Raw genomic sequence first — 14,756 nt, forward strand, 5'->3', positions numbered from 1 at the left:
CAAACATGGGTATGGGCACAAAGAACATTTGTTATTGTTCGAATGTGCAGAAGGGTGATGTGCAAGGCAACATAGAAATTGTCTGGGTTGGTGTTTGCAGGGTTCTGAGGGCTTATTCCATTTTGTATTTGGGTTTAAAGATAATAGAGGCGAGGTGTTTTAGACTCGTGAGCATTGTTAATTGACGTTGAGTTGTTTATTTTCTAAAAAAAATGAAATTGTGAATTGGGTTGTGTGTTTGTTGTAGGTCTTGTTAGAGGATTTTGCATCTTCACAGACAGTTGTTTGGAGAAGAATAGGGTATTCATAGATCTGGCTTATTCTATATTTGGGGATTTTCATTAGAGGTTTCAACTTGTCGAGGGAAGGTCTTTTGGGTTTGTGTGTGTGTGTGTGCCTATGTTTTTGGGTTCAATCTGTGTTTCGTGTTTTCCATTTGAGGTTTGACCTTATGAAGAGAAGGTATTTTGGGTTTATGGACAATATGACTTGATTCTATATATGTGCAGTAAAAAATGGAATATAAAATTCAGAGTGTAGCTTGCAGAGAAATCTAACTATATTTGGGGTTTTCCATTTTGAGGTTTGAGCTTAGATTTTGTATGTGTGTTTTATGGTCATAGATTTTGTCTCTAATTTGTCTATATGTATAAAAGTGTATTATAAAGATGCAATATCATGTGATAAACAAGGTTTGAGCTTATGAAGAGAACGTATTTTGGGTTTATGGACAATGTGATTTGATTCTGTGTATGTGTGGTAAAAAAATGGGATATGAAATTCAGAGTGTAGCTTCCAGAGAAATTTAACTATATTTGGGGTTTTCCATTTGAGATTTTAGCTTATCGACACAAGTTGTTTTGGCTTTATGGACACTGTGATTAGATTATGTATGTGTGTTTTTATGATTGGTGATTCTCTCTGTAATTTGTGTATATGTATTAAAGTGTATTATAAAGATGCAATATTCTATAATAAAGTGTAGAATGTGCCACAACAAAAATGAGTACCTAATTACAGCATAGTTGGAGAATGAAATTCAGTTTATAAATTGTAGAAAAATGAGATAATACAAATTGCAAAGCGAGTTCCGAATTAGGGCATAAGAGGTAATGAAATTCACTGTCAAAACTGGGGCAAAACAGGCAATGAAATTCACTATGTAAATTGGAAATAGCAAAAATTGCAGACAAAATTAAATAATGTAAGGTTGAAGACCTTGCCCCAAAAAGCTAGAAACTCAACTGCAAAAACCATAATACAAAAAATAGCCAAAATTGGAGATATGTGTGTGTGTGTGTGTGTGCAATAATTATTAGTATTACATACAAAATTGAATCGCAGTGCCCATGAAGCTGAAATTGTTAGCCAGCTATTTTGAATCATATACATAGCAAAAATCGATGTGATAGGGAGACGAGTCCTTGATAAGGGCAAAAGAGGTAATGAAATTCACTCTGTATATTGGACACATATATATAAAAAGCCTATTAAATTGACTATTAGAATTGGGGTAAAACAGGTAATGAAATTCACTGTGTAAATTGGATATATAAAAGCCTATTAAATTGACTATCCCAAATTGGGGTACAACAGGTAATGAAATTCATTGTGTAAATTGGATATATATATATATATATATATATATATATATATATATATATATATATATATATATATATATATATATGTTTCCAATTATTATTAGGGCATTACAAACAAAAATAAATCGCAGTGCCCATGAAGTTGAAATTGTTAGACAGTTATTTTGAATAATATGCACAGCAAAAAATCACAATCAAATTTAAATAATTGTAACTATTGAAGTGATATATATATATACAAATTACAAGCATAATGAAATTAATGCTTTAAACATGGAAACGAGCTCCTAACTAGGGCATAAGAGGTAATGAAATTCACTGTTAAACTTGGGCCAAAACAGGTGATGAAATTCAGTGTGTAAATTGGATAGATATATACTTAATACTTTAAATTGCAGATATATATATCCTCTGTTAAACTGTAGAAGGTGTGACAGTGAAACAAAAACCTAATTAGGGCAAAACAAGCAATAAAATTCACTGTTAAAATTGGAGCAAAATAGGTAAGCAAATTCATTCTCTAAATTGGAGATGTGTGTGTGTGTGTGTGTGTGTGTGTGTGTGTGTGTGTGTGTGTGTGTCTCCAATAATTATTAGGGCATTACATACAAAATTGAATCGCAATGCCCATGAAGTTGAAATTGTTATCCAGCTATTTTGAATCATACACACAACAAAAATCACAAACTATTGTGAATCATATACACAACAAAAAATTTAGTGTATATATATATATACACACACACACACACAAACTACAAATAGAATGAAATTCACACTGTGAATTGAAGACACATATAAATAGCCACGACCTTAAAACACACACACACACACACACACACATAGTTTAGCTGATAGGCTCTAGTGTGGTCTTTTTCCCGGAGAATTGTCAGCTCATCGAGAAATTATCATTTTGGCAGTCAGAGGTTGGAGTTGTCGGGGCTGGGAAAAGGTTTAGAAATGCTTGTTTTTTAAAATGGTCAAATGCAATGTTTTATGTGGATTTCATGGGATGTGGAGGTGAAAAAATCTTAGATTATTGTGTTTATTTTTGTATATATGTGTCTGTGTGTGTGTGTGTGTGTGTTTATGTATTTATATGTATATAGACAGAGATATGTATGTGTGTGTGTGTGTATACACACAAATATGTATGTGTGTATGTATAGGAATACAAAGTATTGATTGAATGTTCAGAACAGTGATTGTTTGCAATTACCTGTGTGTGTGTGTGTACACAAATATGTATATGCGTGTGTGTGTATATGTATAGTTGTATGTTTTGATGGAGGAAATGTTGAGAATGAGGTGGGTGGAGTTGCCAGTGGTGCATCTATCAGTGAAGTTAATTCACTTGCCTTGAGCATTGATGGTTGTTGCAAGATCATTTTTTATGCTTTGTGTTTAACAAACATGGGTTTGGGCACAGAGAACATTTGTAATGTGATTAAATGTGGCAAAACAGGTGGGAATTCAAAGTATTGTTTAATTGCATTCTATATTTGGTTGTAAAGGTAATGGAGGTGAGGTGTTTAAGCACCATGCACATTGTTATTTGACATTATGTTGTTTATTTTTTAAAAACTGAGACTCTAAATTGGGTTGTGTGTTTGTCATAGCTCCTATTAAAGCATGAAACACTATCATAATTTGTAAGTTTTTTACTTACCTAAACGATGGTCTTTTATTCCGCTTGATAGTATTTGATAAAGAAAAGTATGTAGCAACTACAAGGGTGGTGTGTCAAGCAATATAGACTTATTTTCTCTATGTTGTTCATATCATCCAACTTTACTCATATGTATAAGCTTTTACGACAAACAAGGAAAAAAATGAAAACGATGTTGATTGTGATATCTTCAAGATTACCCTTTAAAACTTAGAATTAAATGAAATTTAAACCTTATAATATGCAAAAAAAAAAACATTTTTCAAATGACATATACTTAGACAATAGCCGAATTTTTGAATACCCTCTTTTTCTCCAAATACCCCTCTATAAGCATGCAATATCCTTTACCTAACCTTAGTGTTAGACACATGATATATATGAATTTTATTTTTAAAGTTTCATTTTTTCATTTATTTATTTGAATTTGATATTTAAACTATTTTATCCTTCTTATTGTCCTATAGAAGTTGTGTATTGTCGAACAAAATCCCTTCCTTGAATTCTAAAGAGTTTTAATCACTATGTTATCACCAACAAGCTCAGTTGGTGCCTTGCAGTAGCTTCCTCCTGAATCTTTGGTAAGCTAATACATTGTGTGCCCTTACAAATTTGAGGTTGGGAACATTGTTTTTTGTGTTTGAACAATACAGAATAGTTCTTTGAAAGTTTGAATTAGTTAGTTTTAAAGATATTGTTCCCATTTAATATATAAATAAACTGTTACATTCTTTCCTCGGAAAGGCTTTGAAGATTTGCATATTTCAATGCATCAAGATATATTATGTCCATACATTAAAAAATGTGTTCGTATAGAAAGGCATGGACATATACAGATGCATTCTCAAATTGAAAAATACATACAAATCTTTATGTGGAGCTACCATCTTTAGCTAAATGCATCTATAGATCTATGAATTTTCATAAGCTTGGCTATACATATATGGATATTCATAATGTAGCTATGTCAATATCTCTATTGGTGATATGGACATGTTATGCACCAATTTTTAAAAATAATTAATGTTGGTTGAGTTGTTCCATATCGAATACAATTTCTTGGCATATGTATTCAGACTTGTTGTGTTGTCCTTGTAGGGACTTTCCCAACAGTTTGAGCTTACACCATATGCAATCTAATCTATCAATACTGGAGATGATGTCCCTTCATCATTGCTCCAACTTTTGTTGTTTGAGAGGATGGCAGGTGACGAAAATGAAAATGGGTTAGTGCAGGATCATGGGGGGCCAAAAAGTGGCGATGTGAAAAAAATAGCCTTCTCCACTCGCCTAAAAACACGAAAATCTGTGTTGACTTTTTGCTTGGCCTGGGTGTCAATACACCTTGGTATCGTAATTACCTAAGCAAATCGGATATCCAAATTTTATTTGTAATTTTAAATTAAAAAATATATTATACAATATATAATGTAATGTTATATATTACATATTATATAATATAATATATATAATTAAATAATATATTATATAATTATATAATATAATATTATATTATATAATAATATATTATATAATACATATTATATAATATATAATATTATATTATATTATATATTAATATAATATAATATAATATATTATATAATACATATTATATAATATATTATTATATTATATTATATAATACATATTATATAATATATTATTATATTATATTATATAATATATAATTATATTTTATACAATACGTATTATATAATATAATAATATATTATATAATATATTATTATATTATATAATATAAAGTTATTTTAAAATAATTTAAGTATAAAAATCGGATATTCGATTTTCTGAGACAATATATTTCAACTGTGACAGCCTGTGAGTCATTTTTAACCCACGGGCTACACGATTTTATAAAAATCCGATATCCGATTGTATCCGATCTCCGGTGTTTTGACCAAAAATTGGTAAAAAATAGATTGAAAGGTAATATTTTTATTGTTTTCCAATCATTTTTATTCAATTTTTGTATTTTTTTTAATGTTTATTTGATTTTTCATTGAATATATGGTTTTTTTCATGAAAACTAGGTTTTTTTAAATCAAATACAAAATTGTTTAAATTTGTTAAATAAATTCAATTGTTTACATTCAATTAGGTTAAAAGTGGGGGATAACAATGAAAACATTGATCAACCACAACCGCAACAACCAAACCCTCCTTTGCCAAGCCCCACCTCAATTCAGGATTTCATTGCACAAAATTTGAATCAATTGAAGGGGATTGCAGATGAATATTGTAGGATCCCTCGTCTAAACCCAATGTTTGATCCTCTCACTTCGATCATAAAGAGTATGGAAACCATGACTGAGGAGCACAATGTCGCCCTTTTGTGGCGAGATTCTATGAGGGAACAATATGTGGATGGCTTGTCGTATAAGGAGATCAAGGATCTCGAGATATCGAAAGTCGATATCACCTCATTGTTTATGAATCCCCACACTGGTCAACCCGTAGACCCCAAAAAAACAAAACTTTCTATTAAATGGTGCACAAATGATGGTATTGTGAAAAACTTTTGGGATCGTTGGTGGATGGTTTTCGAAAAACCACCCAACAGCAATCTTGATGTCCCCTTCTACTTCATAAAAAAATTGTATGTTGAGTTTGTTTTACGCAAACATGTGAACTACTTTGACATCCAACCTTTTCAGGGTGTGGGTTTAGGTATGCCCCAAAATAGACCTGGGGCAGTCAGAGTAGTCTAGGGCCCATATGTCCCCCATCCTCCTGTTGATCCCCCACCTCTAGTGCAGCATCCATATATCATTTGTGAGGCGACTTCATGGACCATATCAGCTATTGACTCTTTGAATAGCCATTTGGTTTCTCAGGCTGGGTCAGTAGCTCAGCCTACTTGTGATGGTAGCGGTGCATCCGGTGGTGCTGACACGTCATCCTCAGCTCTACATATATGTGTGCCCCATAGTTGTGTCATGTGTGAGCATGTATGCTTGGGTCCAGTTGGACAACCCATTGATCCTCCTGTGGAAAGTGCAGATTATGAGGTGCATGAGATGCATGATGCACCAGATGTTATGACACAGACTAGAGGATACCCTGGGGAGTCCTCACATGCTAGAGGCGAGGTGGCACCGTCATCATACATTGATGATGTAGTGGTAAGATTTGTATTTTCACAGTTCATGTTATATTTTAAATGAATATTTATAATCTAGATAATATTAAGTACTATTTTTTATTTACATGGTCTATTTAACAGTTGATGACCGAGGAGGAGTTGAGACAGATTCAGGAGGGCACCTTGTCGGCCATTTCATTTGGCCTTGATAGCTTGACGGTACATATATTATTGCACCTAGTTGTTTTTATTTTATTGTACATACATTCTCATCATTTATATTGGTATTAATTAGATTATGTAGTAACTTGCATGTATATCTTATTTTACTCTTGTAGGGCACAAGCAGCATGAGTGCGGGGTAGTGTGATTTAGGATCTGGTAGTGCAGTTGGAGACAAGGGAAAGGTAATTGAATGCAAATATGATTGAATGAATAGTTTAAATAACTTATAGTGATTATACACATCTATACATAGATTGATAGTTTCATATACTTGTTGTGTATATGTACAGAGAATTTTTGGCTTCAAATCCTTGATGACTACTCCTAGTATACCTGAAGACGAAGAAGAATAAGAGATGCCTCGAGTAGATGTGTGTTTATTTTATTTTGTGTTTAGTAAATATAATTTGTTATTATCAGTGACAATTATATGCTAACTTGTATCAATGTCATGTTTCTGAACATATGTAGGTTGTGTATGAAAATATTGAAAACATACCTCCTCTACCGAAGACAAACATCAAGAGTCCTGCAAAGCCAAAGAGAAAACGTGGAGATGAGGTAAACATGAATAGATCAATTATAGTTCATTTGTATGTTAACTTTTCGAATGTCAATTATATAATATAACTAATATTAATCGTGGTTTGTTTTTCTTGTGCAGGATCCTTCAGAGCCGAGCAGTGCAGCGAAGAGGACGATTTTGATGATCCATCAGCAGCTTAGGATGTTATAGATAGTTTTGGGATGCTTACATGTCTAGTTGGCATGTATATTTTGTATATGGACATACATTCATGTATTTACACATACATTTTGTTTCAGTTGAAATTTATGCCATATTTGTGTATGGACATACATTTGTAATAATTTGACATTTTTATATATACAGAAATTGATATTCGATCATATAAATTGTTGCTCATTTGTGCGTGGTGTTATCATGGAAATCTTTAATCTTCATTCCAATAATTAACAATGGTTAATAATGGTTATTTAATGAACAATACAATTCATTTCATTTCATTGTAAGTGTTGTTTGTATAATGAACAATATAATTCATTTAATGAACAATACAATTCATGAACAATACAATTCATTTAATGAACAATACAATTCATTTAATGAATAATACAATAAAATTCATTTAATGAACAATACTTGATACAATTCATTATTACCCTATGCATGGTTCTAGTTTTCCCCCCACCTCGGTCGAACGCTCGGGGTCATACCCTACCGACGTCGTCCATTGAGCGTCCTAAGTGCTAAAATTGTCAAACTTTGACAGGCCCTAACTCGGAATTTGTGGCACCTGCGAATGATCAGTTTGAACCTACGGGGCCATAAGAGGGGTCCCTACAAAAGCCTATCTCAGTTTTTTCAAGTTTCTGTACGGTTTTATTAGGACATCAATTTTTTGGTGGGGGAAAAAATTGTCAGTCTCATTCATTCGAATGTTGTCTCGTGGTCATTTTCTCATTCTGCTCATCGCGATGATGAACCATCGACTCCAACATGTCCACTTAGGCATTATTACCCTATGCATGCTCCTATTTTTCCCCCCCACGATCGAACGCTCGGGGTCATACCCTACCGACGTCGTCCCTTGAGCACCCTAAGTGCTAAAAATTGTCAAACTTTGATGGGCCCTAACTCAGAATCTGTGGCACCTGCGAATGATCTGCTTGAACTTACAGGGCCACGAGAAGGGCCCCTACAAAAGCCTATCTCTTTTTTTCAGGTTTCCCTATGGTTTTATTAGGGCAGCAATTTTTTGTTGGGCGAAAAAATCGTCAGTCTCATTCATTCGAATCTTGTCTCGTGGCCATTTTCTCGTTTTGCTCGTCGCGATGACGAACTATTGACTCCGACATGTCCAGTTAGGCATTATTACCCTATGCATGCTCCTATTTTTCCCCTTCACTCGGTCGAACACTCGGGGTCATACCCTACCGACGTCGTCCCTTGAACACCCTAAGTGTTAAAAATTATCAAACTTTGACAGGCCCTAACTCGGAATCTGTGGCACCTGCGAACGATCTGTTTGAACCTACGAGGCCACAAGAGGGGTCCCTACAAAAGCCTATCCCGTGTTATTTCAATTTTCCCTACGGTTTTATTAGGGTGGCAATTTTTTCGGTGGGCGAAAAAATTGTCAGTCTCATTCATTCGAATGTTGTCTAGTGGTCGTTTTCTCGTTCTGCTTGTCGCGAAGATGAACCGTCGACTTTGACATGTCCACTTAGGCATTATTAATCTATTCATGCTCCTATTTCCCCCCCCCCACTCGGTCGAATGCTCAGGGTCATACCCTACCGACGTCGTCCCTTGAGCGCCCTAAGTACTAAAAATTGTTAAACTTTGATGGGCCCTAACTCGGAATCCGTGGCACCTGCGAATGATCTGTTTGAACCTACGAGGCCACGAGAGGGGTCCCTACAAAATCCTATCTCTTTTTTTCAATTTTCCCTACGGTTTTATTAGGGCAGCAATTTTTCGATGGGCGAAAAAATCATCAATCTCATTCATTCGAATGTTGTCTCGTGGTCGTTTTCTCATTCTTCTCATCATGATGAAGAACCATCGACTCCGAAATGTCCAGTTAGGCATTATTACCCTATGCATGCTCCTATTTCCCCCCCGCACTCAGTCAAACACTCGGGGTCATACCCTACCGACGTCGTCCCTTAAGCACCCTGAGTGCTAAAAATTGTCAAAATTTGACGGGCCCTAACTCAAAATATGTGGCACCTATGAATGATTTGTTTGAACCTACGGGGCCATGAGAGGGGTCCCTACAAAAACCTATATCGGTTTTTCAATTTTCCCTATGGTTTTATTAGGGCAGCAATTTTTCAATGGGTGAAAAAAATGTCAGTCTCATTCATTCGAATGTTGTCTCATGGTCGTTTTCTTGTTCTACTCGTTGCGATGATGAACCATCGACTGACATGTTCAATTAGGAATTATTACCCTATGCATGCTCCTATTTTTCCCCCCCACTTGGTCGAATGCTCGGGGTCATACCCTACCAACGTCGTCCCTTGAGCGCCCTAAGTGCTAAAAATTGTCAAACTTTGATGGTCCCTAACTCGAATTCTGTGGCACCTGCGAATGATCTGTTTGAACCTATGGGGCCATGAGAGGGGTACCTACAAAATCCTATCTCAGTTTTTCAAGTTTTCCTATGGTTTTATTAGGGCAGCAATTTTCGGTGGGCGAAAAAATAGTCAATCTGATTCATTCGAATGTTGTCTCATGGTCGTTTTCTCGTTCTACTCGTTGTGATGATGAACCATCAAATCTGACATGTCCACTTAGGCATTATTACCCTATGCATGCTCCTATTCCCCCCCCCCCCCACTCATTCGAACGCTTGGGGTCATACCCTACCGACGTCATCCCTTAAGTGTCCTAAGTGCTAAAAATATAGATAAACAAGCATTACACTATAGACATATAATGATCATCAATATTTACATGTATTGTATACACATAATTACCATTACACTTGCATGTGACATCCATGAAGGGATATGCAAACATGATTTTTTTTTCATTATCAATACAACTACACCAATGTACTCATGTACAAATACATTGTATATCATCAATATAACTAAACCAATTTGATCATGGACATTGTATATCATCATAACAATGTTACATCAATTCACATCCATATACAAATACAACATCCCACTTCATCTACATCAGACATCCTCATGTCATAAGAGAAAAGCTTATGCACAGCAATGCCTGCATATAAATGAAGACCAAAATAAGTAACCTTTTTTATGCGGAATGAATGTACTACAAGAAACAAATTATAACACTTAATACAAATTAGTTTGGCAAATTATAAATAGATCATTTGAAACATTTTTAAGACGTACAAGATTGTATAAATATGAAACTTACCAATTTCTCTGCAAAGTATACAAGCATAACTTTGAAGAAAGACGCATGTTGATTAAAGCCCTTCTCACTGCATTTCTTTTTATGGTTGAAGATGATGGTAGATATAGTCATTTTTAAATAGCAATACATTCACTTGACTTAATGTTTATGCACAAAATTTTATCTCATTAATGCACAAAGGAATATGTACCATCACCAAGAGAGGGTCTTGTCAACGACGAATGATCTAGCATGAACCTATATTTTTAAGAATTGTTAGTCTACACATAAAATGCATGGATGAACATAAAGGCTTTATGATAATCACTTCAACTAAAATGCATGATAATAAATGAAAAGGTGGGATTATATACCATAAAAATATGACCCTTCGAATTATATCAACAGAACCCACTATGTTGATGCAAAAATCATAACGTGATACTATTGTATATTTAAAAAAAGACCTGCATGAGCATAAAGGTTTTGTGATAATTATATCATCAAAAATTGTCAAATAGCATTCTTTAATAACAAAAATTGTAAAGCTCATCAAATGCATGATAATAAGTCGTGTTGCAAAAATATGTCCCTTCCGATTATATTGAGTGTACCCGCTATGTGCATGCAAAAACTGTGTTGCAAAAAAAAAACGTTCATCAATAGACCTGCATTTTGAACACATCCTCAATATACATGTAACAAACTTGAACATTAAGGTTTAATGATCATTGTTTAAAATAAAATGCATGATTAAAAAAATAAGGCACCATTAAAGATCTACTACTCAAGTGTGTGGGAAGGGTCATCTCTTTGCTTAAGAGTATCCAGTATTGCTTCATGATCAGTAGTAGGCACTATCCATAGCTCTTTGGTCTTTGGTTTGCTTGATGCTTCAACAACTTGACATTTGTAGCTATAATAAGGTGTGAATACATTTTCAAATTCATGTATGTCATTCTTTCTAATCATGTATGTTCACAACCAAGTTCCCACAACAACAACTGAACCTGTAGGATATGTGAACCCATCATTATCTGTCACTGGTTGTGTTAGCTTTTTTTTTTTTCCTTGTACACATTTTGCCAACCAATATTCTGATCTTTCTTCATTCCCTTGCGGTGCAACAACTGAAAAAACATGTCCTGCTGCTTCCTCACACTTGGGGATAGCAGCACATGCTGCCGTGGGAGCTTTGGGCCCCACGTTACTTTGTTTAAAATTTGTTTTTTTTTAATATTTTTTTTTAGTTTTTAAAAAAAAAGAAAAATAACAATATAATATTGTTAGTTGTTAAAACATCATCAATAAAGTTACTTTTTTTTTTAATATTAAATAATAATATATTGTTATTTAAACAATAATAATAATATGTTATTATTTAATATTAAATAATAATATTAAAGTTAATTACTAGATTATAATGATATTAAGGTTAATTATAATTCCTCGATTTAGTGATTAGAATTAATTGTCTTGTATTTTGAAAATAAATAAAATGATATGGAGGTTAGCATTAACGTTTGGAATAAAGGAAAGGTGGGTTAAATTTAATATTAATGACCGTTATCCAAGTATCGTAATATAACCATATGATGATTGTATTCGACGAATAGGTGTTATTTTGGAATTATTTTATATTAGCTTGTATATATTTGTTTAATTTGATTTAAATGTTGACTTGGTTATAGTCGAATTGAGAAAATTGAAATTTTATCATCATCAACTGGTTAGGGGTTTAAAATTGTAAATGTGGTTCCAATTCAACCTTTTTAGACATGTGACTTCATCATTTCTTTATGTTAAATAGATGCGATGTCTTTAATTCAAGAAATCCTTATTGCGAGCATTTTATGCTGTTGATTGCTTAAAGAAAGATTGCTTGTGTAGGATCTTGTGTTTTAATAATTGCAGTCTAGTTGTTTTAATGTAGTTGCATTATGTTTAAAATTGTCTTTATGTTGTCGATGTTTACCCTTGGTCAGGTGTCGATGTTTAAACCTTGAGGAAGTGAGCTATTATGTGTTATGTCCCTAATGGTCAACCCTGGGTTTGTGACTGTGAGTCCTTCTCCGGTGTTATGTCTGGATAATTTATGGTTGTCAGCCCCACTATAGAGTTCTCATAGATAGTCTTATCCAGTTAGTGTCCTAGTAGAGAGAGTGGCTTTCGGGCAGGGGCCGCACCCAAAGTGGATGGCAGGATAACCCCTCGAAAGTCAACTATTAAGTGATAACCTAATAATTTGATTAGGGGGTGGGTAGTTATTAATTTAATTAAGATAATGTACCCCGTACACGGTTGAGTGCTTGTATAGGCTCAAGGTGTTTGGGAAGGCCTGGAATGGCAAACCTACCACCTTGTCCTCATGAAAGGATGGTAGGGTCCGCATGATGCTTAGATGGAGCCGGGGGTTCGGGAGAGGTTACCAGGATAACCCAAGATGGGGGCCGGGACCTAGGGAGACCTACCTAGGGTAACCATCTTAAGCCATGTGATGACACTCTCTCTTTAGGGTCGCTAGTGTTTTGTGAGTCGAGTCACTTGTGTACTGCGGAGTCATGTGTACTGTTGTACTTTCCTTGCTTGCTTGAGGGTCTTCTGCTATCTCCTAGCACGGTGGGGTGGTTCCATTATGGGATCACATGGTCGGGTGGTAGTGCCACTTCCCATCGGATATCTTGTTCCTACCTTCATGCGAGGATTGGCTTCGCCGGTGCATCTTGGTTCTTGCTTCGTGTAGCACTCATGTTCTTGATTTTGTACCTTTGAGGCCCGTGTGGTCATTGTATCAGCAACTTGTAACCTTTGTACTTTATTGTTCGATGGAAGCCATGTAATTTATGGAATGTTGTAATTAAAGTTCATGGGATATATGTTGTTTCAATTATCGCTCTTATTATGTATAAATGAATCATTGGAAGTATATATGTTGTAATTCTTTAAACCTATCTTTTGGAGATCAATTTATGAATTTGAGTTATTTAATCGTTATTGACTTTCCCTATTTAGATGGATAATTGGATTAATATTGTGATGTAGTTTTAATTAGAAGTAATCTTCGTTGGTAACCCTTTAGGATGTAAATGATAGTCTTCCGCTTATGTTATTTATTGTGCAAAGTTATGATTAATTCATTTAATCTTTTAAAAAAAAAAAATTTCTCCCTTTAGTTGCCTTGTAGTGTTGAAAACCTTTAGGGTTCCTGGCGGGGCATTACACTGGTTGTACAAGATATGATAGATGATCATACTCAAGTGAACTTTCCATGTCATCGTTTGAAAAGGATATTGTTTGAGATAAAGGAGTTAGATAGTGGGGAACTCACGTATCAACCCACTCACTTGACTTGCACTGATCCCAATCACACCGAACATAACTCTGACAAAAACAAGCCAACGCTCGTGTCCAAATGGTCCATGTACTTGCATCTGAGCTGAGAAATGAATGCATCTTTGAAGAATCTTTAATTGTTTGATAATCCAATCTATCTCCCACTATTCCCTCCTCAACCAACCAAAAGAATCCGGTCACTACTGAATCAAGAGTACCTCCATGTGACAATGTTGAACTACACTAATCAATAATAGAACATGCATCAGAGAAATTTGCACCTGAAATCCTCAATTGCTCCTTAACTAGAGCTCTCTTCAAACATGCACCTACTCCATCATGCTCTCCCTTCCCATGTCTTGCCTCAAAAAAACACCAAATATGACGTATACGCCTCTCTACATACATTCTACTCAACCAATAAAACATACGGGCATCCTTGAATTGACCTGTACAGTTATCTGACCATATTATATGTCGATCAATTGCAATATCTTTCTCATGCAAGAACTCAAAAAAATTCTCAAAAGAATGTTGCACATAATTGGAGGAGTGTGATCTATCATCACTCATATAAAAATGATATTCCCTAATTATCTTCCTGTCCTCTTCTGTACTATCAGGAGAATGTCTATATGTAATGTGAACAAAAATAGCAATCTAGATTGAATTGTAGTACTGAGATTGTACCTCATTCTATGGTTGCAATGTATAGTTCTCTGCAAAATCAACCACCGATACAATAGTACCAATCGAGAAAGAGTTCTTACACATCCTGAACTATTGATCCAACCACTGAGACCTATGGGTGTGCCTTGCATACTTGTAGAAAATATTTTCCTTAAAATCCAAAATAAAATTAGCAATACTCACTTCTCTTGAGACTAATTCGCATCTAGAACCTTCACCTCCACT

The sequence above is a fragment of the Cryptomeria japonica genome, chromosome 10 (assembly GCF_030272615.1).
Source record: "Cryptomeria japonica chromosome 10, Sugi_1.0, whole genome shotgun sequence".
Lineage (NCBI taxonomy): Eukaryota > Viridiplantae > Streptophyta > Pinopsida > Cupressales > Cupressaceae > Cryptomeria > Cryptomeria japonica.